Source organism: Desmodus rotundus, chromosome 4 (genome assembly GCF_022682495.2).
Source record: "Desmodus rotundus isolate HL8 chromosome 4, HLdesRot8A.1, whole genome shotgun sequence".
Classification (NCBI taxonomy): Eukaryota; Metazoa; Chordata; class Mammalia; order Chiroptera; family Phyllostomidae; genus Desmodus; species Desmodus rotundus.
In genome coordinates, this window is record NC_071390.1 from 114,659,061 (window position 1) to 114,686,053 (window position 26,993).

Sequence of the window (26,993 nt, forward strand, 5' to 3'; positions counted from 1 at the left end):
TCAGTGGAAGACTCTAAGATAAAGTCATCTTTCTCATAGTACATTCAGCAGGGCATGTGGAAGAATCATCAGATGTGTTTAACCATCATGCCGTAAGTTATGTGGGCACCCAGCTCCATGATATCAAGGAGCTTGGGAGGCCTCCATCCCTGGGGGCAGAAAATATCAGCATCCTTTAAATAGTTAACATGGGAAAGTTGACCTCGGACTTGCAACTCCTGCATAAAACTAAGTGGTTGCCCCACTACCTTCTACCTGAGAGTGAGTGATGTCATGAGAATTAGAGCAGATGATGTCTGTGAAGGGAGGGGAGCTTGGGAAAGGCATTTCCTGAGCTGAGGAGAGAGTGTTTCAAGGCCGTGCCCATCAGTAAAGGTCACCCTTTTGAGATTCTGTAATGCCCAGGTTGTTAAAACAAGAATGAAAGGGCCATGAACCCACAAGCTTTGCTTATTATTGAGTAAGCCTGTATTAAAAGGTGCTGTTACACTTTCCTCTCAGATAGTACTGACGCTCAGTGAATACTGCCAAAGGTCTGTGTAGGGCACAGTGCTCTGCTGTCAGAGGAATCTCGGTCTCACTGACTCTACACAACTCTTCTGAGCCTGATACCCCCTCCCTGACGGCAGGAGTCCCTTACAGGGCCCATTGCAGATGACACCCGTTTCCTGGTGCCTCCTTCTGGGATGTGTGTCATTACGATGTGAGCTGAGGCTGGCTGCAGGCACTGAATGATTAGAAAGGACTGGAGGATTGACTCAGGATCGACCCAATAAAATCAAATCCAAATAAACAAAAAAGATACACATCAACCAAAGCCCCCTGTGCCGCAGGGCAACCCCCAGGTCCGTGGCAGTTGTTAGAGAACAGTCTGTGAAATCAGTCCTCAAATTCCCAACCTCGTGAGTTCATCAATCACATTGCTCAATGTTACGTTGTAGAGGCTGGAAGGAGGGGGGTAGTTCATTTAAGGTGATCCATGTGTTCCTGAAAGGGTTAGTGTAAATTAAAATTGTCCACAGAAAAAGAAACTTGTTAATTAAAAGAACCTTGTAAAGAATCCTATTTTAATGTGAAAATTTAGCTCCTAACTTCTGCTTTTGCATAGGTTTAAATTTCTATGCATTGAATTTTCTAAAAGCAGGGCCTCCATGGCTCTAAGCCGATGACCCACTGACTGTTACACAAGGACTAGACAATGAGAGATCCCTCCTTCTACGCTCTGCCCACTCACGGCCTCCTCGTGAACTGCTGTTAACAGAGAAAGGGGCATTCTGGGTGGGCCACAAAGTGCGATTTTACTTGGCAGACAAGTATTAGCCAGGGATCTCCAGAAACTCAGAATCAACAAACAAAGAGAACTATTATCAGGAACTGGTGCACATGATTACGGAGGCTGACAAGTCCCAAGATCCACAGATGGAGTCGGCAAGCTGGAGACCCAGGAGTAAGTTCCTGTCTGAAGGCCAGCAGGCTCCAGACCCAGGAAGAGCCCATGTTACAAAGTGAATCGAAAGGCAGGAAAAAGTCAATGTCCCAGTTTGAAGGCCATCAGGAAGGATGAATTCCCCCTTATTGGGAGGTGGGTGAACCTTTTGTTCTATACAGGCCTTCAACTGATTGGATGAGGCCCACCTACTTTTGGGAGAGCAATCTGTTTTACTTAGTCTACTGATTTAAATGTTACTCTCATCCAAAAACACCCTCACAGAAGCACTCAGAATAACGTTTAACCAAATGTCTGGGCACCCAATGTTCCAGTCAAGTTGACATAAAAAGCACCCATTACAATGATGATGACCTTTTTCTGCAAGTGAGAGTATGGTGTCTAGGACCCCCCTGAAGCTGAGGAGCTCAGAGTTAACTTGACCAACACAGAAACCAGACTGCCGTACTGGAGCCCAGCTAGGGCGCCCCTAGATGGGGAACCGCCAGAGCATCAGGCCCTCTGAGCCAGCTGGTTGCCAGCGCCGCAGGACAACAGAAGAACCTGCCTGGGGTTCGACTCTGTTCCACTGTGAATACTGATAGCACAAGAGGCAGTCACACACTCCTACTGAGGTGTGAAACCCTAGCTAATCTGCAGGGGGAAATAATAATATTACATCTTAGCATTTTGAGCAATTTTCTCCTAAAAGTTTCAAACTTCCCTTGTCTGTGACTTTGTTTGGACTTAAGACTCCCTGAGAAAGTATTCACACTCTGTTCACAGATAAAGAAACTGAACTGTAGACAGTTTGGGGGGATGTAGCCGAGGATCCACAGTGTGGCCTTCACAATTCAAGAATCCTGCCCTCCCAGGATTCCTGCAGTGCTCACAGCACCTCCTGCCTTGAGGATAAAAACATGCAGAATGTTACAGCATTTCTTTCGGGAAGGTTCTTCACCGCTGTGTTCAGCAGACATATCTGAAAAGCAAACCTTTCCCTGCTGGGTGGTGCTTGTGTATAAAACCTTTCCACACTGGATGGTACCTGGTGACAGAAAAGAAAAAGGCTGGGGTTGGAGGAGAAAGAAAAAGCCACCAGGAAACAGATTTACTTGGGCACACAATGGAACTCCATGCTTCCTCCTTCTCACACCTGCCCTCCACGGCACTCGCCCCTCGGCTCCCAGCGTCACTGTCACCACAGGAGCAGCTGCAGAATGGCCTCTCCACTACAGCCACAGGACACATGTCAGAAACGTGGAGAACATCTAAAAAAGCCACAGACCTGGCTTAGCGCCATGAGCCATTCCTCAGAAGTGGTTTTCCAAGTCTGAGGCTGGGAATCATTGTTTCCACTGCACAGGGTCCCTTCCTGTGAAGCTCATTTTCCCTGGAGCTAAAGTCCCTGCTGGCTTTCTGCGGCCCCCTTGGAAGAGCTTCCGGACTTTCCTGGCGTTTCCGAGAACTTCGGCTCTCTTCTGTAATGATGTGGAGGATACTGACAGCTCCCCTCTGACCACCGCCTTCCTGGAGGTGGCATTCGTGCCCTCCCTCTTCCTGTTTTATCCCACGATCACCTTGGTGGGCCAACACATACTGAATACATTTTCCTCGGTCTGGAGGAAACAGTGACTAGGGCTACTGGCTGTGGAGAAGGTCCTCCAGGAGGGCAGAGAAGAAGGGACCACAGTGCTGGGACTGGAACAGGAAGGAAGGGGGTGACAGGGGAAGCCAGAGCTCAGAACCCAGCTGGTGCTTTCTGATGGCAAAGCTTGTAGGTGACAGAATGCCAACTCTACCCGCCCTGCCTTTTTCAGATCTCCAGACCTTGGCTAGTACACGAGCCTGAACTTGGTTCCCCGGTATGATACAAGCTCATTAAAAACATTTTTTTTAATGTTAAAACAAAATCATGAGACTAAATGATTGTCCCTCAATAAAGATAGACTGGGGTCTCCCAAAGCCTGGAATTCAGGGCTTGGCAAACAACACACCCTTGGGAAGTGGCCAGGCAGAGGTGGTTAATGGCAGAAAGAAGGAAGTTAATCCAGCCAGAACTTTTCATGAAGAATCATGAAGGCAAAAAAGGGAACAGGAATCTAAGAGTTTTCCTCTAACTGTATTACCTCCTTTGCACACTTAGCTAGCACTGTGACCTGGCCAGGGAAATGATTATTAACAACTCCAAAGTAGGAGCTCCTAACATCTGAAACTGTCCTGAACCCCAGCAATAGCAGGTCTTCTTTATCTAGGCTTTATGCAAACCTTAGCAACAGAAATCATTTGTGTAAACAAGGAGCCCTCCGGCACCATCATCGCAGCATCCCACTGGTGAGTTCAGATGACCAAAATGAGCCTTACAGCCTTGCAATATATCTTCAGGTGCTGTCAGTGAATTCAATTACATCCACATAACAAAAGGTCTCACAGCCCCAGGCTGTCTATCAGGCACACCCAGTAGCTGCTCCATAGATGCAAATGTGTATGCATCACACACACGCACACACACACACACACACACACACAGAAAACCCCAAGGTTTCCCACACTGCATCCCTTTCCCTTTTCTCTAGTTCTCTAAATAGCTTGTCTTGAACACTGTAGCTGCCAAGACAGAAGAATTCATTGCTTGAGAAGAAAAAAAAATATCTATGATTCAAACTCTCATCCCTTGAGCATAAAAAGAGTGAAAGTGGCTGGTGAGATTTCTTTAGGAGGAATCAGGTTATTTCTCCATTGAGTTACCAGGTAGGATAATGTGGCATGCAGGTGGGCTGACCTCGAGCCCCCCACAAGAGGCCCTATATACTTCCACCTTGCTCCGAATGTAACTTATAAGAAAAGACTTACTCCCCCTCCCACCTTGCTGCTGTGTGCATTCTGTAAGGGGGCGGGGGCAGGGATGCAAGGAGAGGGAGCAGGAGCAGGCTACAGCCCTTCACTCCCCTCTTCAGAGAGATGCTAAGAGGATTAAAGAGGTAATTGTTGCTTCTGAGCTCTTCAGCTATAAGATGCTCTATAAATACCAATAACCACCCCCTCATGGGAAACCACATTTCATTACAGTGGAGGTGAGTGCTGCAGCAGCATGCAAGAAAGGCATGATCACACAGGGCGCTTCTGCCATCCTGAGTGGGCCTAGAGGAATGACCGAGTAGGGTGACCCACGCAGCATCCCGCTCCAGTTGGGACAGGAGTCCCTGGACAGCTAGCATCTAATATGTCTACCAATTTCCACGTGCCCATCCAATGTGCACATATTAGGCACCAACTGTCTGCCTGAGGGGCAGTAAAGAATAGCGGTTCAGTTCTGTATTGCTAAAGGGAATTTGCAGTAAGGAACGGGGACAAGCAGCATCATATTCAGAATGACAGTGTCTGGAATTCTAGACCTAAGGAGTGCGCACACTAGAAGAACCCCAGCTTGGATTACATACCACCATTACCTGAAACAACTCTGGCAGAAGTCATGAGGACCTCCTCGCTGTCAAATGCAGTGGACACCCGTCAATCATCTTGTCCCCTCTGGCATCTCATAGTAGACAGCGCCTACCTCCCTCAACTTCCTCCCACTGACTCACAACACTTGTCTGCGCTCTCCTGGCATCACCCTGACCTCCTCAGGGCTCTCTGAGGGCTCCTTGCCCTGACCGTCTCCTCGCCCCTGACTGTCTCCTCCAGCCTGTCTACTGAAACCCCATTCTGCCTGCTCTGGAGTCTGCGCCAAGCATATGAAGACAGTGGAATGGGACAAAGGTCCAGGTCAGGTGCCATCTCTTAATCTTGGCCCAGTCACTTACTCTGTCAGCTAAAAGGAACACAGGAACAAAGACAGTCTTCTGTCTTTAGTCTTTTCCTCTTCTTGTGTGTTGTTTTCTCTCTGGAAACCTCATCCCTCTGGGCACTGGGATGACTTTCATAGCTACCTCCAACCTGAGGTCAACCCTGAGTACTAGACCTTTATATCAACCACCTCTTTACCTCCACCTGGACCTCAAGATCAAGCCGTCTGAAAGTGAACCCATTATCCTTCCCATAACGTCTGTTATTCTTACTGTATACTTCACTCCAATTTCATAACAATGGGACTTGGAGCAGAAAAACAAAGAGCTGAGTTTGCTAGGAATGAGGACTGGCAAGCCTACTGATAAGGGTTTATGGAGCCAGACAATGCAGGTGCTAGTGAGAGTAAAGGAGTGACTCAGCCAAACTTCAAGTTCAAAGTAGACTACAAAAATTTAAGTGGAAATACTTACAACATTTAATATCAAATTGCTCTCCCAGTTTCATTTGTCACCTTTGAAACAAACCAAGAAAATATTAACCTTCACTGAAAATTCCCAAAATAAAAATCCTGACACAATATGAGAAATTTCTGTAAAGAAATAAAACCATCTTCCTTGAATAAGAACCTAAATTCACACTAATTATACAGTATCTTTATTTCATTTTCCAGTTCCATTATACAGTCACGTTGTAATTATCCCTGCCCTGCACATCCTCGGCAGGCCCGTGAAGCTTTTGCCCCTACTTTGGGGAGGCCCAAAATAGATGCATGCTCTGTGATCTCTCAACGCCCTCCCCATTTGCCAGTCACGCTAATAGTACCTCCCATCTAGTTGCCCAAGCTACAAACCTGGGATTCACTCTAGACTTTTCTCTCTTCTTCATTAACTACTGTACTAATGAATTACCATAATTTATACTCTCAGGACTGTACTCAAATGACCACTGCTGTCCCTGCCCCTCCCTCAAGCCCCCCTTCTACTCCCACTGGCCCTCCCATAGCTCAGAGAACCTCCTGCTTGGAATTTGTCAGTAAATGCTTCCACTATGCTTCCTATTGCATTAAAAGTGGGGAGAAGCACCCATTCAAAAACACACTCCTTCTGAAACTCACCTCTAATACATCGAGTACAATCCCTTTGACCTGGTTGGAATGAAAAGGAGAGGAGGAGGTGACCTCCATGTCCATGAACACAAATATATTATATTTCCCAAACTGGATCTAGGAGGTGTTAAAACCTCATGGAATACCCAAAAGAACTAAAAGCAAGGAGTTCAGGACTTCCAGACAAGATGGCAGCATAGGTATACATGGCTCACCTTCTTGCACAACCACATCAAAATGACAACTAAAATACAGAACAACAATCACTCAGAACCATCAGAAATCAAGTTGAATGGAAGTTTGACAACTATGGAATTAAAGAAACCACATCCATCCAGACTGGAAGGAAGGGCAGGGAAGTGAAACAAGCTAGTCCCACATCCATGTATAGTGGATAAAAAATCAGGAGGGATATCTTGGGAGTGAGGAGTCCCAGCCCCACAACAGGCCCCCCAGTCCGGGGTACCAGTGCCACAAAATAAGTTCCATAACTTCTGGCTGAAAAAAACAGCAGAGACTGAGGTGGTGGAAGAAACTTCTGGAGTCCCAAGCAGTTCCTCTTAAATAACGCACACACAGACTTACTCAGACTCGCTCCCTCTGAGCTCCAGCCCCAAGGTAGCAACCTGAAAGGTACCAATGGCATGCAGGAAGAAACTGAAGAATCCGGCATCACGGTGAGAGATGGGGGACAACTTTTTTACAGACAAAAAGGCAGGCAGAGGACAGTGCCCTTCTCTGAACCCTCCCCCAACACAGCCACACAGCTGGCAGGCTGGTGCCATATCTGAGACTCTATCAACCTGACTAACACTGTTTGCCCCACCCTGGAGATCCCCAGAGACATGTCCCACTCAACTTATGGGCCCACCCGAGCTGTTTTTCCATGTGAATTGCTGATCTTGGCTCATGCTTTACAACTTCCTAAATCCTCTCAAACAAGCAACAGCCAGCCTCAGTGAGTGGCCAGCCCCCATACCACTTGCTAGCAGACCTCAGGCCTGACACTAGCAGCAACCAGCCTAGATTCACAGCTTGGCTTTGCCTGGGAATCTCCAAGCCCAGCACAAGTAGCAGCCACCTCAGATTGCTTTATAGCCCAGGCAGGGTGACCCTGGGAAAAACACAGGTGGGGGCTGACCTTGGCCTGCATCACCTGGGAAACCCCAATGCCTATGCACCCAATGGACAGCTACTGACCACATTGGAGCACCACCACCCAGCCCTTACACAGCTAATACTCCATGGAGGGCAGAGGCTGGTGGTCAGTGATCACAGCCAGTCTCTATAGCTGACTGGCCTCGGTAAATCCCTCCCATTGACCTGCCAACAACACCCAAGGCTCAACTACAAGAGGAGGGTGCACTCAGCCCAATGAAGGGCATAGCTCAAGTACCCAGCTTGGGTGATAGGGGAGATCTGTGCCACTGGACCTTATGGGACACCTATTACGTTAGGCTACACTACCAACACAGGGAGTCATAGCAGCTCTACCTACTACATAGAAACACACACAGGGAGGCTGCCGAACTGAGGAAAAAAAAAAAACATGGCCCAAATGAAAGAACAGATCAAAACTCCAGAAAAAGAACTAAACAAAATGGAGATAAGCAATCTATCAGATGCAGAGTTCAAAACACTGGTTATAAGGATGCTCAAGGAACTTAGTGAGGACCTCAGCAGCATAAAAAAGATCCAGTCAGAATCGAAGGGTACAATAATTGAAATAAAGAACAATTTATAGGGAAACAACAGTAGAGTGGATGAAGCCGAGAATCAAATCAATATTTTGGAACCTGAGGAAGCAAAAAACAATAATCAGAACAACAAGAAGAAAAAGGAATCCAAAAAAAGGAGGTAAGTATAAGCAGCCTCTGGGACAACTTCAAGAGGTCCCACATTCGTACCATAGGGCTGCCAGAAGGAGAAGAGAAAGAACAAGAAATTGGAAATCTACTTGAAAAAATAATGAAAGAAAACTTCCTTAATTTGGTGAAGGGAATAGACATGCAAGTTGAGGAACCACAGAGAGTTCCAAACAAGAGGGATGCAAAGAGACCCATGCCAAGATACATCATAATTAAAATGCCAAAGGTTATGATAAAGAGCGCATCTTTAAAGCAGCAAGAGAAAAGAAGTTAGTTACCTACAGGGGAGTTCCCGTAAGACTGTCAATTGATATCTCAAAAGAAACTTTGCAGGCTAGAAGAGATTAGCAAGAAATATTCAAAGACATGAAAAGCAGGTACCTACAGCCAAGACTGTTCTACCCAGCAAAGCCATCATTTAGAATCAAAGGGCAGATAAAGAGCTTCCCAGACAAGGAAAAACCTGAAGGAGTTCATCATCACCAAACTATTATTATATGAAATGTTAAAGGTACTTATTTAGATCAAAACTATAAACAATAAAATGGCAATAAATACATATCTATCGACAATTGAATCTAAAAAACAAACTAAGCAAACAAGAAGAACAGAGACAGAATCATGGGTATGGAGAGCATTTTGATGGTTGCCAGATGCGAGGGGTGTGTGGGGAGAATGGGTGAGGAAGTGAGGGCATTAAAAAGTACAAAGAGGTAGTTACAGAAGAGCCATGGAGCATAAAGTACAGCATAGGAAACAGAGTAGCCAAAGAACCTACGCATGACCCACGGTCATGAACAATGGTGGGGGGTTGCCTGAGGGAGTGGGGGTGCTGGGTGGACAAGGGCAAAGGTGGAAAAACTGGGACAACTGTACAGCATAATGAATAAAATGAAGTTTAAAAATAGCAAGGACTTGAACAGAGAGATAGTTGATATATGTTCACAGAAGCATTATTCACAAGAGCCCGAAGATGGAAGCCACCCAAGTGTCCACTGAGAGGTGAACAGATAAACAAGGGGGGTCTGACCACACAGTGGAACACTAGTCAGCCTTGAACAGGAATGAGATCCTGTCACGTGCTGCAACATGGGTGCACCTTGAGGACATTATGAAGTGAAATAAACCAGACACAACACGACAAATACTGTATGATTTCACTTCTATGAGGTCCCCACAGTAATCAGATTCACAGTGACAGAAAGTAGAATGATGGATGGCGGTTGCTTAGGGGGTGGGGAAGGGCAGATGGGGAGTTGGTGTTTAATGGGGGAACACAGTTTCAGCTTTGTACGGTGAAGAGCTCTGGGGATGGAAGGCAGTGGTTGCACAACAATGTGATGTACTTAAGGCCACAGAACTGTAGACTTAAAAATGGTTAAAACGGTAACATTTACACTGGGACATTTCATTACAATTTAAAACGGGTAAAAAAATCCTCATGGAAGAGGTACCAGTTAGGGACACTGTCCCCGACTAGCTGCTTCCCTCTCCTCCCTCTCTTCCAGGGAGTCCCCAGAGGTTCTGCCAGTGAAACTGCCAGCCTCCCATCAACTCCGAAGCAGAAGGAAGGGCCATAGGGACTTAAGAAAAGTATCTTTTTAGAAAAAAACAATTCCTTTTCTTAACAGCAAAATACTTCAAATCACATAAACATATTTCTTATTTAATTCAAACATTAAATTCCACGAGCATATAGGGCGTGTTTTGTTATAAACTGGTTCAGTGTGTATCATCCTGAGAAAGCAATCTACAACTCTGTTCTACCACGCTCCCCCCCAAAAACTACAGGGCCTTCCAAGCATTCTTCCTGAATTAGGTCTCTACCTGTCTCTAAAGGTAAAGAATTTCTTGTAAAAATTTCAGAACCTTTTCCCCACTGCTTAACACCTGCCCATGGCTCCTCCAGCCAACATGATAACGTGTAACTCTGCAGTGTGAAGGGCAGCAAGCTGGGCATTCAGGAGAGCTGACTCTGGGCCATCTGGTCACCCAGAAGGAACTCCCTGGCTTCAATCCTGGCTCTACCCCCTGCTGTCTGAATGACCTCTTGCAAATTGCAGCCTCTCTGGCCTCAGTTTGTGCATCTATAAAATGGAGACATTAACAGTTCCTACCTCGTAGCATTATTATGAGAATTAAATGAATTAACATCTATAAAATGCTCAGACAGTGTCTTATACATATTAAGGACCATGGAACTGTCAGCTGCTGTTATCATTCTGGTATACAAGGAGGGGCATCTTCATCATGTGGCCACAGGCTACTTTTTCCAAGTGTAACTTCTGCCCTTGATTTCTGCACAGATCACCTTACTAGCCGATTTTCATCAACAAGCAATACTGCTTATGCCTCCAGCTTCGGCATGTACTGTTCCTTCTGCATACTTGCCCTCTTCCCTCTGCCCCACGTTGGCCTAGAAAACTCTTTAAGGAGGTGTCACTTCACCACTGGTGGCTTTCCCGACCCCTGGACAGACTTATGCCCACACTCTGCTGTGTTTCCTTAGGCCTTTGCCCACCGTGAGAGTGATCCCCACCTTGGACATTCAGCTGCTCCCCTAGCTCCCCAGGGAAGGAACAGTGGGCTCCTGGAAGGCAGAAACTGTGCTGCTCATCCCTGCACACTGCACACTTGGCCTCAAGCAGAGGGCCTGCCACAGACAAGATAGCCAATAAAAGCTGAAAGGAAGAATGAATGAATGAATGGATGGATGGATGCTGAACACAAAGAGGGTGGGACTGAAACCAGAAATGGGGGGAGAGGAAAATGAGACAGGCTGGAATAAAGTTGCATGAGACCTCCATCTAGAAACAAGGGGTATGCTCATGTGAGAGGAGGAGACTCAAGGTTCATCATCACAGGAAGGAAAGAATCAAAGGCCACACTAGGCTGAGCACTGATGTAGTACACAGACCCTCTAAGGCTCGTGATTCTCGCCAGGGCCTTAGCCATTAAAGCATGTGGTAGTTTATACGTGAATAAACAGACAAGACAGTGATGGGGAACTGCATGGATAGCATGTCATCTGTACCTCCCAATGCCCTCACTCTTTGGTAAAGTGAGTGGGAGCAACAGAGAAGGATAAGAATGGTAGAAACAATCTCAGATTAAATGGGGGCTTGGGGTCAAGCTCAGAAACATCTAGTTCAATGTGTCTCTCATTATTGCACTAGTAGTAAAGGAAAAAATCTGCAACCCACTCAGTAGGTGGAAAGATGGGTGGAGAGCCCAGGAGGGAGGTTGCGAGGGCGGCGGGGGTTGCTCAAATCCTGCCTTCCTTGATTCTCAGGGACTCACAGGAGCTGAAGGCCCTCAGCCAGCACCTTTGCAGTAAGGATAGCTCCTGACCTTTAACACTCAGGTGTGGGTTGCTGAGCTCTAGTCAAAGACCCAAAACGCATTTCATGTGTTCACCTAATAGGCCAAGCCAGGCCCATACTGGCCACTACAAAATGGGTTCGCCCTCTTGAATGAGATGCTCTTTCCAGTTAGAAGTCAACATGGAGAACATGTAATCTTGCCCAAAAGTAAACATGAAAAAGAATCATAAAGAAAGCCGGCCCCATTTGTACCCGAACACGCCGATGCAGACCAGGGCTGATGTGCGCTTTCCCAGAGGAGCGAGCCTGCTCCCCGCAGCCTGCAGCGGGCACGTGCATGGGCGGAGAGCCGGTGAGCAATGAGTGGCCACTCAGCTGCCAGCTTCTGGTCAACGCTGTCAAACAAGAAAGTGTAACTAAAAGTAAACATGTAGAAAAGCACACATGGGGAGGAAGGAGGAAGATGAGAAGACACTAACAGTCACACACACACACACACACACACACACACACGGGGGTCCTGTTTAACACAGAGGTGGCAGCGCACTGGGCCATGAGGTCCCCTTCAAGCTAGGCCTGGGTTTTTTGGGATTCAAAGGTATATACAGTATTTGGGGGAAAGATTTAACATTATGAGAAAATGCCCGGGATATGTCATTTAATGAGAAATGCAAAAAAAATATATAGAATATGAAAATAACTGTTTTAACTATGCACAGAAAAAGCCTGAAAATGCATTAAAAGATTAACAGTGGTTATGTCTAAAAGGAAAGATTAGAGCCAACTTTTACATTCTTCATTAAATCATTATACATTGGGGGGGATGACGTAGACGCATACTTTCCTTAATTCACAAAAGCAAGCCTATATGTACGACATAGAAAGTCGAAGTTTTTAAAAGCATCAGAGAAAATCATTATGGAATCTGGGAGGCAAATGCAGCCCTCATGGCTTGCTGTGTTTATATAATAATGGGCATTTTGAGACAATCTGAAAAACCTAATTATCTGGTTGCTTACTAATATGTGAAGATTTGGAATCATGCAGGCAAATCTTTAGATCAAAGAAATATTCAAAGCAATGAAGCAGAAAATTCACCATCCTTTTTTCCAATATACATCCATTTACTTAATATCAGACTATGCCCTAAAGAAAACGTTCGATATTTAAAAATAACCCGGTAAACCAAGAGTGAGGACAGAGAAAAAATTCTGCCAGGAACAACCAGCTTATTTTGAGAAACAATTACACACAAAGGCCCAAAAGAATAATTTGCCCTGGCTGGGTGAGTCGGGGTGTCACTAATGCCCGCTTTCCCTCGTACATCAAAAGGTTCCACCCCAGTCAGGGCACATACTCAGGTTGTGGCTTCAATCCCCAGTTAGGGCATGAAAAGGAGGCAATGAATTGACAGTTCTCTCTCACATCACTATTCCTCTCTCTCTCTCTCCCACCTCTCTCTCTATAATCAAAGCTCTAAAATCAATAAACACATCCTCAGGTCAGGATTTATTAAAAAGAACAAAAGAATAAATTAACGTGAGTTTTCAAATCCCTTGAGTCATATTTCCTTGTGTAAAATATATTATTATTTTCTCCAGAAGCTTCAAATTTAAAAGCCAGATTCTTAAACCCTTATTAAACAATATTATACTATAAGTGCTTGGCCAAAGCGTTTAATTATATTAACTTTTCCTGGGGAAAAAGTTACCAGTATTCCCAGATAGGAGGTGGTTGTTATGTGGTTATTTGTTTAAGGACTAGAAATTCTTATGAAAGGTGTGTCTTCTTTTCCAAATCTATGGCTGAGAGTAGCAAATCCAATAAGGGATAATGTGTAAACGGTGCCTTTCCTGGCTTTGCCTAAATGAGGCAGTATCAAGATATTGCCTGGCTGCCTGCATACCCCACAGGGAAGGCCTGCCTCAGAGGGAAGAACTAACCCCTTGAGTCACTGGTACAGGCTGAAATCCAGACATTTCTTAGTGTACATATGAAAAGGGGAGGGTGGGGCGAACCTCTGTCTCTTCACCTGGAATGCTGGATTTAATCCAGGAATGTAACAACACTGGACTGGATGGCTGTTCCCTCGCTGAATAGGAGGAGACCAAGTTCCCACTGCAGGGGAAACCCCCTAGGCTCAGTGGGGCACTGGCTTCCAGGAATCCCAGGAGCAGAACAAGCTTCTTGCCCACAGTCACTACTACCCTCCTCTCCTCACCCCATTTCTGTTGGATCGGGGAGCTGCCGGTTTCCTAGCTGCCCTAGGAATCTCTCCCGATGGAGAAGTTGACTTAATTTCCACAGGCTTGAATGACCCACCTTGCTGGGGCGTGACGCTGTGTGCGCCGCTGCGGGCAGATGAGATTTGGGACTGGAAAAGAGCCTGCCAAATCATGAAAAAGAGACACCCTCAGCCCTCCAATGTCTAATTCTTTGCTTGCCTGAATTCCCTAAGAAAAACAACCACATGAAAGAAAAGGAGAACAAAGACAGCGGCTAAGTCTTCTCAAACCTTCTGGAAATTCTGGTTCAGAAGGGGGAGGGTGTGGTCTGGAATTTGGGTATCAACCAGATTTGGGGACCCTGCAAGCCTGAACTACTCACTGCACATGTTCCTGCCACATGGGCTGGAGGCTGGGGGGTTGGGGGGGTTGTCAAGCAGGAAGGGCACCCAACAGGGGGGCAGCCCATCCCTGGAAAATGCAGGACGATGCTTCTCCTTGCCTCTTGGGCTGCAATACAGTTCTTTAGTGTTCCCAGCCCCATGCCTCCAGGGGGGAACCTCCCCTCCCCCACAGGGACCTCCCACTTCCCCCAAGTGATCCCACACTCAGTCTCCTCTGCAGCTGAAACCAGCGTCATCCCAATGGATGTTCAGAAAGTTCTGGATCCACCTCTGCCGTGGGAGACTACAACCTAGCTTTTATTTTCCCCAATCATATGTGACCATTTTAGAATCACTTTAAAAAATATTTAAATAAACCAGCAGATCACCAAATGGCATGGTGGACTGTATCATATCAGCACCCTGGTTGTGATATTTTGCTAGTTTTCTAAAATGTTACCATTGGGGGAAACTGGTCAAAGGGTACCCAGGATCACTCTGTATTATTTCCTACAACTTCAGATAGATCTACAATTATCTTGATAAAAATTTCAATTAAAAAAACAAAGAACATACTTTATAAGTTTCAAGTGAATAAAGAGCAAAGAGGAGATCACCCTTCTTACAAAAGAGCCTAGCTTCTCTGGATGCTTCCAGAGTTCATTTACTCAACAAGCGTGTATGTCACGTATGTCATTCCTCAGTAACCAGGACAGGCATTACACAGTCGGTGTCAGCTGCTGTTCTCAGAAAACGGACGGTGAGTGATGAGCGGAAAGTTGAGGGACCCCACCCGTAACTCATTTTCACTTTTTTTAACAGGGATGCAAATGTTCAGATTCATTAAATACTTGGACTATTTAGGTTACGACATTGCTCAAGGAATAGTTCATCGGTTTCCAGAGTTCCACCTACCAAGAAAACATAAGGGTGGATTCCCAACCAGGAACTCTTACTATTATTACACGCTTACATGCGGGAGCATCCTTCCACTTCTTCTACTCTCCACCTACTCAGGAGCAAGTTGCTCAAGAAGCCGAGAGACAGAACATGCTTGGTTTGCTTCAAAATGAGTTATCAAAACCTGTGTGCCTTTTAGCCAGAAAGTTCTAGAGATCTTAATCAAATGTGCTCCTGGCCACAACAACCCTCAAACACGTTGCTTTGTTTGGCAGCCTGCACTTGTCTAGACCAGATGTGGCTCTCAAACGGTACAAACAGTCCTTTGAAGACACAGTCCCAGGCTCGGAGTCTTCTCAAGGGGCAGAGGGTTACAGGACTAATTGTGTTCCTGGCACATGTATCGCTGATTGTACTCATCCAAGTATTTTTAATCTATTATCTCATTTGCTCCTCACTATCCTTTTACATGAAGAAACTCAAGCTAACTCTCTCAAGTATTTGTCAGTTCTTGGTGACTCAGGATTGACAATTCAAGCCTTTTGTTCCACCTTTTTCTGGCCTCCTCCTGTCTTTCAGGACACTTTACCACATCTCCACCAGTGGGTAGGCAGTCGTTTGAGAGAGAGAGAGAAAGAGAGAGAGAGAGAGAATGGGTCATCCATTGGAGAGGTGAAGTTGCAGCCCCACCCCATGACTCAATGGGTGACCTTGCATGTAACCTCCCTGAACCTCTGTCTCTTCCTCTGTAACCTGAGGGCAACACACCTTCATCAGAGGACCCAAGGGACCATTAAATGCGACAACCTAGATAGGACTGGTGGTGGCTGCTCAGGTGGTTACCTTTGTTGTTAAAATAATATTGGCTCAACAGAAACAAGAAACCACCACCAAAGTGAAATTTTGGAATTATCAGAGAATTTTCATTACCTGCAAAAACCTGTGAATTCATGGGTAATTGAGGATTATCCACAATCAGTGGCTGCTAAAGAAATGTCCAGATGAGCAAGAGGATTTCGTTTTTATTTTCATTTATCTGAGTTGGTAAAGAAAAGTTGCCCTGTTGTCCTTTAATTACAAATCTACCATTAGAAGCTCTGCAGGTCGCTAAATCCCACAGAGCTCTAGGACTTTACAGGTCTGTTCTCACCAGACTGCCACATTCCTGAGGTACATGCAAATGCAGGGTTTGGGGATGATAATTCCCTGCCTGACATCCAGAATGGCCAGGGAGTGAGTGTGCTATTTAATCTAACCTTCTACTTAAGAGAATTAATTGCCTGATGAACAGTATATAAGTGGCCAAATTTCAAAGAATATGAAATATGACAAAATTTATTTTAGGTGAATATATAATGACCACACCAAAAATTTCATTCTTTTTTTAATGGCTGAGTCATATTCCATTGTACATATGCACCACTTTTCTTTACCCTTTTATCTACTGATGGACACTGAGGTTGCTTCCATATCTTGGCTATTGTAAATAATGCTGTAATGAACATATGGATATATGCTTACTTTAAAAACATCTCTTGTTAAACTGCTACCCCCACGCAGCAAAAAGCATGAGAGAACCAGTCCACCTTTGCTGCATTGTTCCAATATCCTTTCTCTCCTTTGTATCTCTGTAGCTCTTATTTCCTACCTGGAAATTAAATTCAGGAAGAAAATGCACCTTAGCAAACAGGGGCCATGTGATCTCACAGCTCCTTGCACTACCCTTGAGCATAGTTGCTTAGTGCACATCAAACACTTTTCCAAGATTGCCTCTCTCCGGTAATGCTGGAGAATGGGACGGTCACACCATCTCAGACTAGCTCGGGTGACTCCCAGCCAGGCCCAGTGATGTGGCCAAACATCCCTGCACGGCTACCGCAGGTGGCGGTGGAAGAGCTCATGCAGTCACAGCCTTCCCTTTCCTTCATACTGGGAAGCAAACAGCACATCCTCCTGAGTTCGCCTGGGATGACAAGAGAACAGATCGACAAACTTCTGAAACAGCTGGTCTTCAAAGTCAGCTCAAGACCCTTCCGCAACAGAGAACAGGGCAATACAACGCCAAGGGTCCCTCATCGCCTTTCTGTGTATTTGCTAGGATGACAGTAGATTCTGGCAACCCCTGGGCATTTCCTTACAATCCTATAGAGAGGGGCTTATCATGATTAAGAAATAGGGATCAGCATTATTCTGAACTTTTTTAACCCTTAAAACAAATCTAATTTCTGGTGCTTTCTCAACTAAAACATGAACCTAGGGTTGCTTGTAAATATGCTGGCTCCATATAAACATATATTTTGGACTTTGGTTGCCAGGAAAATTCCAGACTCCCTAGTCTGGTACTACTAGTCTGGGTTGTTATTCCTTCTTATCTGATCAAGACTTAAGATATTATAAGGTGATTCCTGGGGCGGGGGCAGTATAAGGGGACTAAGTGGTAATGGGGAAAAAATACAGTAAAGATTAAGTTAAAAATAAAAAGATGCTGTAGGCTTGCAGATGCAAAAAAACACTTTGACCATCACATCTTCCTACGGCTCTGATCTATGTTTCTCAAATTTCACCAAAATTTAATTGAGCCCAAAGAAACAGAGAAGAATCTCTCTTTAAAAACTCATTAAATCATAGAAACTTAAAAAAAACCATATTCATCTTTCAAACGATTCAGAAAGTACGAAAGAGAAATCTGCCAGTGAAGGACCAAACTAAGAAAGAGAAGTGAACACAGGAGAAGCGTGTGTCGAATACGTACCTCCTGTGGAGGTGCCGCTGCTTTCAGACAGCGACTGCCACAAAGATACACGGCGCGCGGGGCTGCGTGGTGTGTGCGTATGTGTGTTTTTCCAGTTTCTGCAGCTACTATGTCATCTTAAACGGACAATTTACCCTTAATCCCTCCCTGAGTGGAAAAAAATAGATTTATCATAGTAATTCTTGTCCATTTAACCACCACGATTGTAATCACAAATCATATCGATAACATTATCCCCAATGTAGCCCACTCTTGCAAAAACAAACTCCAATGATCAAATCAACTTCTTGTCTATTCAACTAAATTTTAGTCTCCTGCTGACACAGTAGTAGATGGGGTACAATAACCTGCCAAAATGTGCTTTTATCTTCATTTGAAACTTAACCAAAATAATAACATTATAGTAAAATGAAATCCTGACAGGTGTAGCAAAAATTAAAAGTGACAATTTATTCCACTGTATAATCCTGTGTGCAATGGTACTGCTCGCAAATGCATCACTAACACACAGAAATATAAATCAGCCATTGGCCCCCCTGCTGGCTTCAGCACGGACTCTTCTCGCCTCCGTAGCCCCCTACGGGGGTGGCCCCCGTAGCATGAGCCTTCTCTCCCTCACTCCTCACCAGTGTGTTGTCAGTTTCCCCCTTCAAGAAGCTCCAAGAAAGCCTTCCCGCTCCCACTGACAACGCATCAGAGGGCCAGACTGGCTCAATAAGCATTTGCCGACTGAATGGCTGAACACACTGTCTCAGGTTCTGAGAAGAAAAGTGGTGTAGATGGCCTGACCCTTTTGTGATACATTCAGTTAGCTTTACTTTCCACCGTCTACTCTTGGTCTACTTCAATGTCAAAGGGCATGCCCACACAGATTCACTTTTCTTGGTTGGTTTTTTCAGCATGATTCAAAATGTCAACACTAGTAAAAAACACATGCAGAGGAGTCATTCCTGTACCTACTTGAAATCACTCCACCCCCCTCTGCCCACTACAGAGATGCACTTTTATGTTTCTTGTTTACCCTTCAAGTGTTTCTTTATGCAAATGTAAGCAAATTCACCTACATATTTTCATATCCCCACCTTTCTCATACAAAGGGTAACATACTCTACGCACTATTCTCCACCTTGCTTCTTTCACTTGACCATGGACATCGTTCCTCATCAGCACACAGGTCTCTGTCATTCTGTGCTAACCACGCCACGGCATCCCACTGGACACGCCACCTTCCACAACCCCCCACTGGCAGAGGGACACTTGCTGGCTTGGGTGTTCCGGTGCTGCACACAAAGCTCCAGTGGTAACTTTGAACAAATGTCGCTGCATCGCACGTACAGGAAAGATGCCCCAGAGCAGAACTGCTGAACCTGTAATGTTGCTTCACTCTGCCAGATTCCCCTCCTGTACGGTTGTTAAAAAGTACTGGTAGGTGCTCTAAAGAGACGATGATACCTTAAATGTATGTGTCTGGTGTCACTAGAATCCTTTCCTTTCTAGTCAAGAGAAGTGCTAACCTAATTCTTCACTTTCATAAAACACAGACTCTTTAAAATCTACATCAATACAACATCCCCAGTGGGGTCAGAGTTCAGCTTCCCTAATCTACTTCTATTCATCAAAGCTCGCGGCTGACCGATTTTCCGGGGAGCAGCCTGTCACAGGGAAACAGGCCCTTGAAAAAAGCCCTGATCGCCTGGTTTCTATGGGTGGAATGATATTTTTATAAGGGTATTCAGGGATTCTAAATCAGCAGCAAATATATTTTTTAATCACAATACTCAAAGTGGCATGAAAAGAAATATATAAATGAATATTTTAAAACCTTACTCATTCTAATTAAGGGCCCCCTCCCACAAAACTAGTTTATATTCTCAGAGCTTTTATTAATTCATGACTTTTTTCACAGTGAGAATCTGAAATTACAAAATGATGTCTATTTTCAGAATTAATAAAAATTAATAGAAGGGGTAGGGGCTTCCTACCCCTTCTGGAGAAGGCATGAAGAAAAAACATACTTTCACACGGGAATCGTGGTTTTCAGAAAATTGACCCTCTGGCTTAGAATATCTGTTATAGTGAAGGAGCACAAAAGCAATAAGCTGCCTTTGTACCAGCACAGATTTGCTAAATATAAGTCATACAAAACTGAATTCAATTCCTTTGTCTAATATGGTTTTACATAACCCCTTCAATTTACTTTAAAAACCATTTCACACAGACAATGTGGTATTCTCCATGTGACAGTGAATGCGAACTTCAGTTCTAGGACTAGTTACCCTAATCAGTAACACACTCCACCCACCAAAGCCATGCACAGCAATGTTTCTAGCTGCTTCATTCATAATAGCCCCAAACGGAAATAATCAAAAGTCCATCTAGAATGGATATCTAAATTTCATGTAAAAAAATACTACAAAGCAGTGTGAAAAAATGAACAACTTCTATATGCAACAACATGAAAGAATGTCACAAAATATATGATTCCATTTAACTAAATGCAAACCAAGGAAAACTAATCTGTGGTAATTAGTAAGGCCAGAATAGTGATTACCTTTGGTAGGGGGTGTTTTGACCTGGAAAGTACCAGGGAACCTTCTAGGACAGAGGTCCCCAACCCCCGGGCCGTGGACCAGGACCGTCCATGACCTGTTGGAAACTGGACTGCAAGCACAGCTCGCCTGAGTGCTGCCTCCTGTCCACGGCCCCCAACCCCAGTCTTCCATGAAACCGGCCCCTGGTGCCAAAAAGGTTGGGGACCGCTGTTCTAGGGTACTGGAAAGGTAGTACAGCTTGATCTACGTAGTGATTCCATGAGTTAAAAAATGTTGAGACTTGTGAATTTTACTCTATGTAAGTTACCTCTCAACATCCTGAGCTGGTCAGCTAGCGGCCTAACCAAGAAGTCATTACACCAGCAGCTGGAGCTAGAAATACTTTTATCTATGCTTGAGTCATGCCAGATACTCTGCCAGCTATCAGAATGATTGTCAGAAATGTTTTCCCTGCCTTGGTGAAATTAGGCATTGGTTAATAATTAGCCTGCTAAGTGTTAAGAATGTGGTAAAGCATTTCAGATACTCCCTATCCTTGAATGGACAGGTCTAAGAACCCATCCGGTAAGGCTTGTACCTGAGACTGGATTCTGAAAAATATCCAGCCATTGGTTTGCAGTTCTGGCTATCTGACACCTATCATAACGGTGACGGAATTCTGCTTTTGGAACATTGGCAAATTTGCCTCAAGCAAAGCACTCGTCCCAAGTGGTAGAGCACCAAAGAGGCACAGAGCCGGGGCTTCAGGTGTCAGAACAGAACATGGCCTGGACTTTGCCTGATTACTGCTACACATTTGTTTAATAAATGTTGGCTGCTGAATTTGCTCTGCAGCTTGTCCCCATTTATCCTGGGAGTGAGGCTGTGGGAGAATAGCTAATCCTTTTTTTAAGGATTTATCTATTCAAGGACTGTGTATCATATAAATGACAATATTTATGGAATACTAATACTCTCAGAACTTACCCCATTTCCCTTACCCCTCTAAATAAACGAGTCTGTGAAGCTAAGACAGAGGAGACCACAGGATCCCCATGACACTGGGGAATACCATGCCCCAAGAGAAAGGTAACTGTAAGGGGGGCAGGGGGGAGTCGTTCTACACTCCTGATCTCCTTTTCTCCGTGGCCACACCTCCACGTGTCCACTACCCCTCTCCTCCTCCCTTCCATGGGCAGGGGCAGGGCAGGAAGAGGGACTTATCTGGCTGACTAGGAGGGGTGAAAACTCAGCCTCTTCTCTCTCCCTTCTCTTGAGAATCTTCTGGAAGCCTATCTACTGCTTCTTTTCCCTATGCCATCCACCAAGAGAGGACGCCCACAGTGGAACAGCACTGTCTAACTCAGAGGTGCAGAATTAGGAAGTCCTCTTTGTCGAATACCACAGTCCTCTGATTTAGCTTTTATCAGGAATAAAGTTCATATTTTGGTCTCCACCTGCCTGACCCCTCAGCCCTACTTCCCAACCGGTTCAGAGATCAGGTGGGAAAGGGCCTCCTTCTTCACACACATAACAAGCGGGCAGGTTGGGAAGGCCAAGACGCTGGGGAAAGACTTCATGAAGCACCTACTTCGTGTAGAGAATGCGCCAATCACCGCGACCTCTGGGCCGGAGGCCCTACGCAGTCCGTGCATGACCTTCCCGTTCCTTCGTTCTGAAACAATGAACGTTTTCTTAGACAGGTAACCTGAGATCCAGCATTTAGTATCTTTGAATAAAAAACCAGAGTCTCAAATAACTAACTAACTAAATAAATAAATAAATAATGAAAGGGACTGTCAAAGTCCTTGTGTTTAACTCTAACTAGTATCACGAAATTTGTGGAGTCTATAAAATGTGAGCCCAAAACCTTTTGGGCCTAAAACTCATTTACTGTCTCTGTCTCTCTGGCAAGAGTATGGTTTATCTCTCCCGTGCTAATGCCAGGGCTGACCAACCCACAAGACAAGCCCACTGGGAGGCACCTCCAGCCTGTCTGGATTGGTTCCATGAACCAAATCAACAATTTCCAAATTTCTGTTTCATCTTGCTATAGAGCCACAGTTTGTGTCTATAATCTTTGAATTCTCTTTTTCCAAGAACAAGAGATAAATGAACACAATCAGAGCAGCACTTCCTACAGGTTGTAGACATAAAACTTTCATGCTTCCACGAGCCTCAGAGATGGTTCACCATATTTTTCAGATTATAAGGCACACTGGACCATAAGACGCACCTAGGTTTTAGAGGAGGAAAATGGGAAAAACCCCGCTCCACCGCCACCCCTTCCCCCAAGCAAGCCAGGTAAGCTACATTCTGACTATAAGATGCACCCCCATTTTCCTTCCAAATTGGGGGGAAGTGCATCTCGTAGTCCAAAAAATACAGTAGTTATTTCTGCAATGAAGTGACTACAGCAACATAAAGTAAGTTCAGTGCATGACCCGGCCAGACCCAGGAAACCTGAATATGAATGGGATATTAGAGGAAATTTAAAATTATTATTAATTGTGTTAGTTATGATAATGCTGTTATGGTTATATAGGGAAACTTCTTTCTTCCTTTCCTTCTTTCTTTCCTCTTTTGGAGGGATGAGGGGAGTAGATACCTATACTAAGTACTATTAGGAGTAGAATGCCAATCTTTTTTAAAAATAAGAAATAATTGACATATAACATTTTTTTTAAGTTGAAGGTGTACCATGTGTTAATTTAATAGTTATATAATTACTACCGTAGTATTAGCTAATACCTCCATCATACCACATAATTACCATTTCTTTTTCGTAATGAGAACATACAAGATCTACTCTCTTAGCAACTTTCTAGTATCTAAAACTGTATTGTTAACCACAACCACCACACTGTGCATTACACCCCCTGAACCTACTCATCTTATCACTGGAAGTTTGTGCCCTTTGAGCATCGCCGCTCCAATCCCCCCAGCCCTTGGGCACCGCCACTCTACTCTCTGTTTCTACAAGTTTGGGGTTTTTAGATTCTACACATAAGTGACACCATGCGGTATTTGTCTTTCTTGAACTAACTTACCTTGCTTAGCATAATGCCCTCAAGATTCACCCATGTTATCACAAATGGCAGGACTTCCTTCTTTCCCCCAGTTGGATGAAATTCCACTGTGGATGCAGACCACGTCTTCTTTATCCACTCATCTATTAATGGACACTGAGCGTGTTTCTATATCGTGGTTATTGTGAATAATGCTATTTTACTCTAAAATATTTTAACACTATTTTACAAATGGAGGGGGGTAAATGAACAAATGAACAAATGGCAGGCCTGGCCAAGGCATACACGGCTGGTTACTGATGGGAGGGCCATTTGGGCCCTGTCTACTCTGCATGGAAGGGGCTCTGCATGTTCCAAGTGAGTGTGACAAACTGGACTTTGATGAAAGAATAGATTGCTAGACAGGCCTTCTTCTCTAATCCGAATGACCAAGTAATGGCCAAATATTTACTCAACAATAGCCTGAGTAGACTTTTGTTCCAAGTGCCTAAGACTTCCTAAGACCTCATCCGTGTACTAAGAAACTAGAATCATTCATTACATAATAAAATGACCTAACAGAATCATACAACAATAACTATGAACTGCTTACCGTGTATTAGGGATTATTCCAATGTTTTACAAGAATGATCTCAATTAATCATCAACACATCCAGTGAGATTATTGTCTCCATCACATAGATGAAGTAACCAGGGCACTGAGAGCTTAAGAAATGTGCCAAGACCACAGACCCCTGCAGAACAGAGTCAGCATGTTGGATGACTCTGCCATTTGTTCTCCTTATGACCACACCCCATTTCCAGATGGTCACACCTAATGTTTTTCACTGGGAGAAACATTCCAGAGGTAATTGCTCTCTTTAAAAGCAGTGCAAAAAAAAAAAGTAAGGTAAAAGATTAAAAAGTACAAATTTCCAGTTATAAAAATAGTCATGGGGATGTGAAATGCAGCATAGGAAATACAGTCAATAATATTGTAATAACTATGTATAGTGTCAGATGGGTCCTAGATGTAGGGTGTACATAAATGATGTAAAGGTACATAAATGTCGAATCACTGTGTCATACACTTGAAACTAATAATATTGTACATCAACTGTAATTGAAAAATATTTTTTTAAAATAAGGTTAAGAGAAAAATAACTTCTGTCCCATAGGCCAAAACAAGATGTCCGACGTCAGAAAAATCTTTCACTTTGTTTTTTACATGGAAAATTCAAATCATTCAAGTGCTGCTTAATGCTCTTCTCCAAATAAACCTGGTGAGACATCCAGGCAGTTCTGCAAACTCTCCTCTAGAGGCTGCCCATTGAGCCTCTGGTCCTGATGGGATGGAAAGCTGCCAACCTTTCCCTCTAAGGACTCTTAAGGAAAGTCAACTTTCTGCAGCGGAAGTCTTCACACACACCAGAAATAAAGGAGGATGTAACCAATCTTACACTACTTCCACCAATACTGACAATGGCTTTGCATGAATCTTTATAATTAAATTACTTCTTTAAAGTTGTAACTTCAATGCTAAAATAATATCTAAGACCAAAAAGATCAGATCAAAACAACTGATCCTGAAAGAGATGAAGAGGTATCTTAGGATAAATTGGGGAAACGGCCTACTGGAATAATCTCCAATCCTGTTCCAGAATCCCTTCCCTCCATTGAGCCCAATTATTCCCAACATGAATAAGTTAACCAGGTCTCGTGTAATCTTAGAAGATGTCACAGAATTCTCAAAGGAAGTCAAAGCCACATCAAGGTACAGCATATATAGCATCTGAAGGCAGTGGGGGAAGGGGACACTGAAATCAGATCAGATCAACAACTAGAACAACTGGTTCTAACTCCTATGGGTTTGGTGATCACTGGTATGGAGGTGGCTGCAAAGGGCCTAGATTACAACAAGAGAGAGGGTATGTATCATGGCTTTTTCTACCTGAAAAATCTGAGCATTCTCAAATATTAGAAGGCTGAATGGTGACAGTAATCATTAAAGCAAAGAGGCCATGTGTCCCATTCTAGCTGCAACAGAAATTAACAGTGGTATCCATAAGGAACAGGGGTCTCTCACACAGAATACCTTCCTTTTACTAGCTGGGAACTTCTCGTTCCTCCTGAAAATTTATTATTGTTAAAATTAGCATTTGACATTCACCAAATGCCAACAACATGCCTATATCTGCTATTATGACTGTATTATTCGTTCACCTCTGAACTGCCTTTCAAAACATTGTTAACTTTGTCCCAGAAAACAACAGTCAGGCACGAAAATAAGGAAGGCAATTAAAAGTTACACTAAGAACAAAAATAAATTAGTGATATAATTTTCTGCAGTTGTTAAGGCATGGTATATGACTTTTACATTAAAAAGTGAAGACTTTTTTTTCCTTGTTATGACTGCAGACAGTGCGAATGCCATGATTATAATGGCTAAAGGCAAGTCCTGAAAAGACCAGGAGACAGACTCCTGTCTAAAAATGTGCGTTAACATTACTAGATGATGATACTTTGAATACCTAAAGGAAAGTCTGTTTGCTCTGCCACCCAGGCGTGACTTCCCTTTCTTGCCCATATTTTGGTGCTAGACATCTCATAGTCAGTAATGGCAAAGTTAACATAGAAGTCAGGCAAGTAACAAGAGTCCAACACCCATCCTTCCTGCCAAAGACGCCAAAACAAACATGGCAGAACCAAAGCTAAGGCTAACTAAACTCCAGCTTGCAGTATTTAAACAGTTCCAAGGTGGTTTTATTCAGAACTCTGACATTAACTCAGTTAGCATTTTCCCCTCTTCAAAGTCTGAGAGACCAGAAGAATGGAGGCTTCCCTGGCCATTCTCACGTCTGACGCATGAGCACAACACGCGGTTCAGGCCTCGGGAAGGCAATTACAGTATTATATGGTAACTCCTAATTTCTATGCTTGTTTGTCCCCTCCTCTGCCATGAAAGTGTCCCCGAAATGCAAGCAACATCACGTATCCATTTGTACATTTGACCACAGTGTCCAATGTACAGTGGGCATCCATCATCTCTGTTCTATAAATGTCAGAAACAGACGGTCTCTGAGAACACTTTCTGCTCATAAACATCCTTCCTACTCAAGCCAAAATTATCACTATTAAAGGTTAATTTCTTTGGATCTGTCTTCCAGAGCCCTTAACAAAACAGATCTGTCTGAGAGGGGTGTCACTGTTTTCTCAACTGCTATGAGCTAATGTATAAAGAGAGTAAAAGAAAAAGGCCCAAAACCTAAGGGAAATATTAAACAAGAAAGAAACAGTGAGGGAGAAGAAGTAGAAAGAGCAAAGGAGATAAGAAGAAAAGATAAGATAGGAAGGAGGCCAAGAAATGCCTGCTGTTCTCAGAGTCTTGTCTGACCTGTACCGCCATGGGACATTTCCAAGAGTGGTCCCTGCTCACATGCTTGTCCTTACAAATGAAATGGAGGAAGCAGGTTTTTGTGTTTCCCAAAATGCTCTACAGTGGCTAAAAGCCATTCCACATACAACCTTTCACCACCTAAAAGAGCCCTATTATGAAGACTTTAGACTTATGCGAATTGCAAATGGTCAAGGTTTGGGGTAAACCTGAAAACACTGAATGTCAATGGAAGGGCTTCGCAGATCTATCTGAAAGCAGATGTTAGTAGAATGCCATTCCATTTTTG

General features: G+C 44.1%; 1 protein-coding gene and 1 non-coding gene across 4 annotated transcripts in view; both read right to left on the reverse strand.

The window, feature by feature from the left end:
• Positions 1-26,993, reverse strand: part of CAMK1D (calcium/calmodulin dependent protein kinase ID) — a 456,788-nt gene that overhangs the window by 304,292 nt on the left and 125,503 nt on the right. The window lies entirely within an intron of this gene.
• Positions 19,186-19,310, reverse strand: LOC112296435 (U6atac minor spliceosomal RNA). The gene has a single exon (XR_002973892.1). It is a non-coding gene; the product is annotated as a U6atac minor spliceosomal RNA (small nuclear RNA).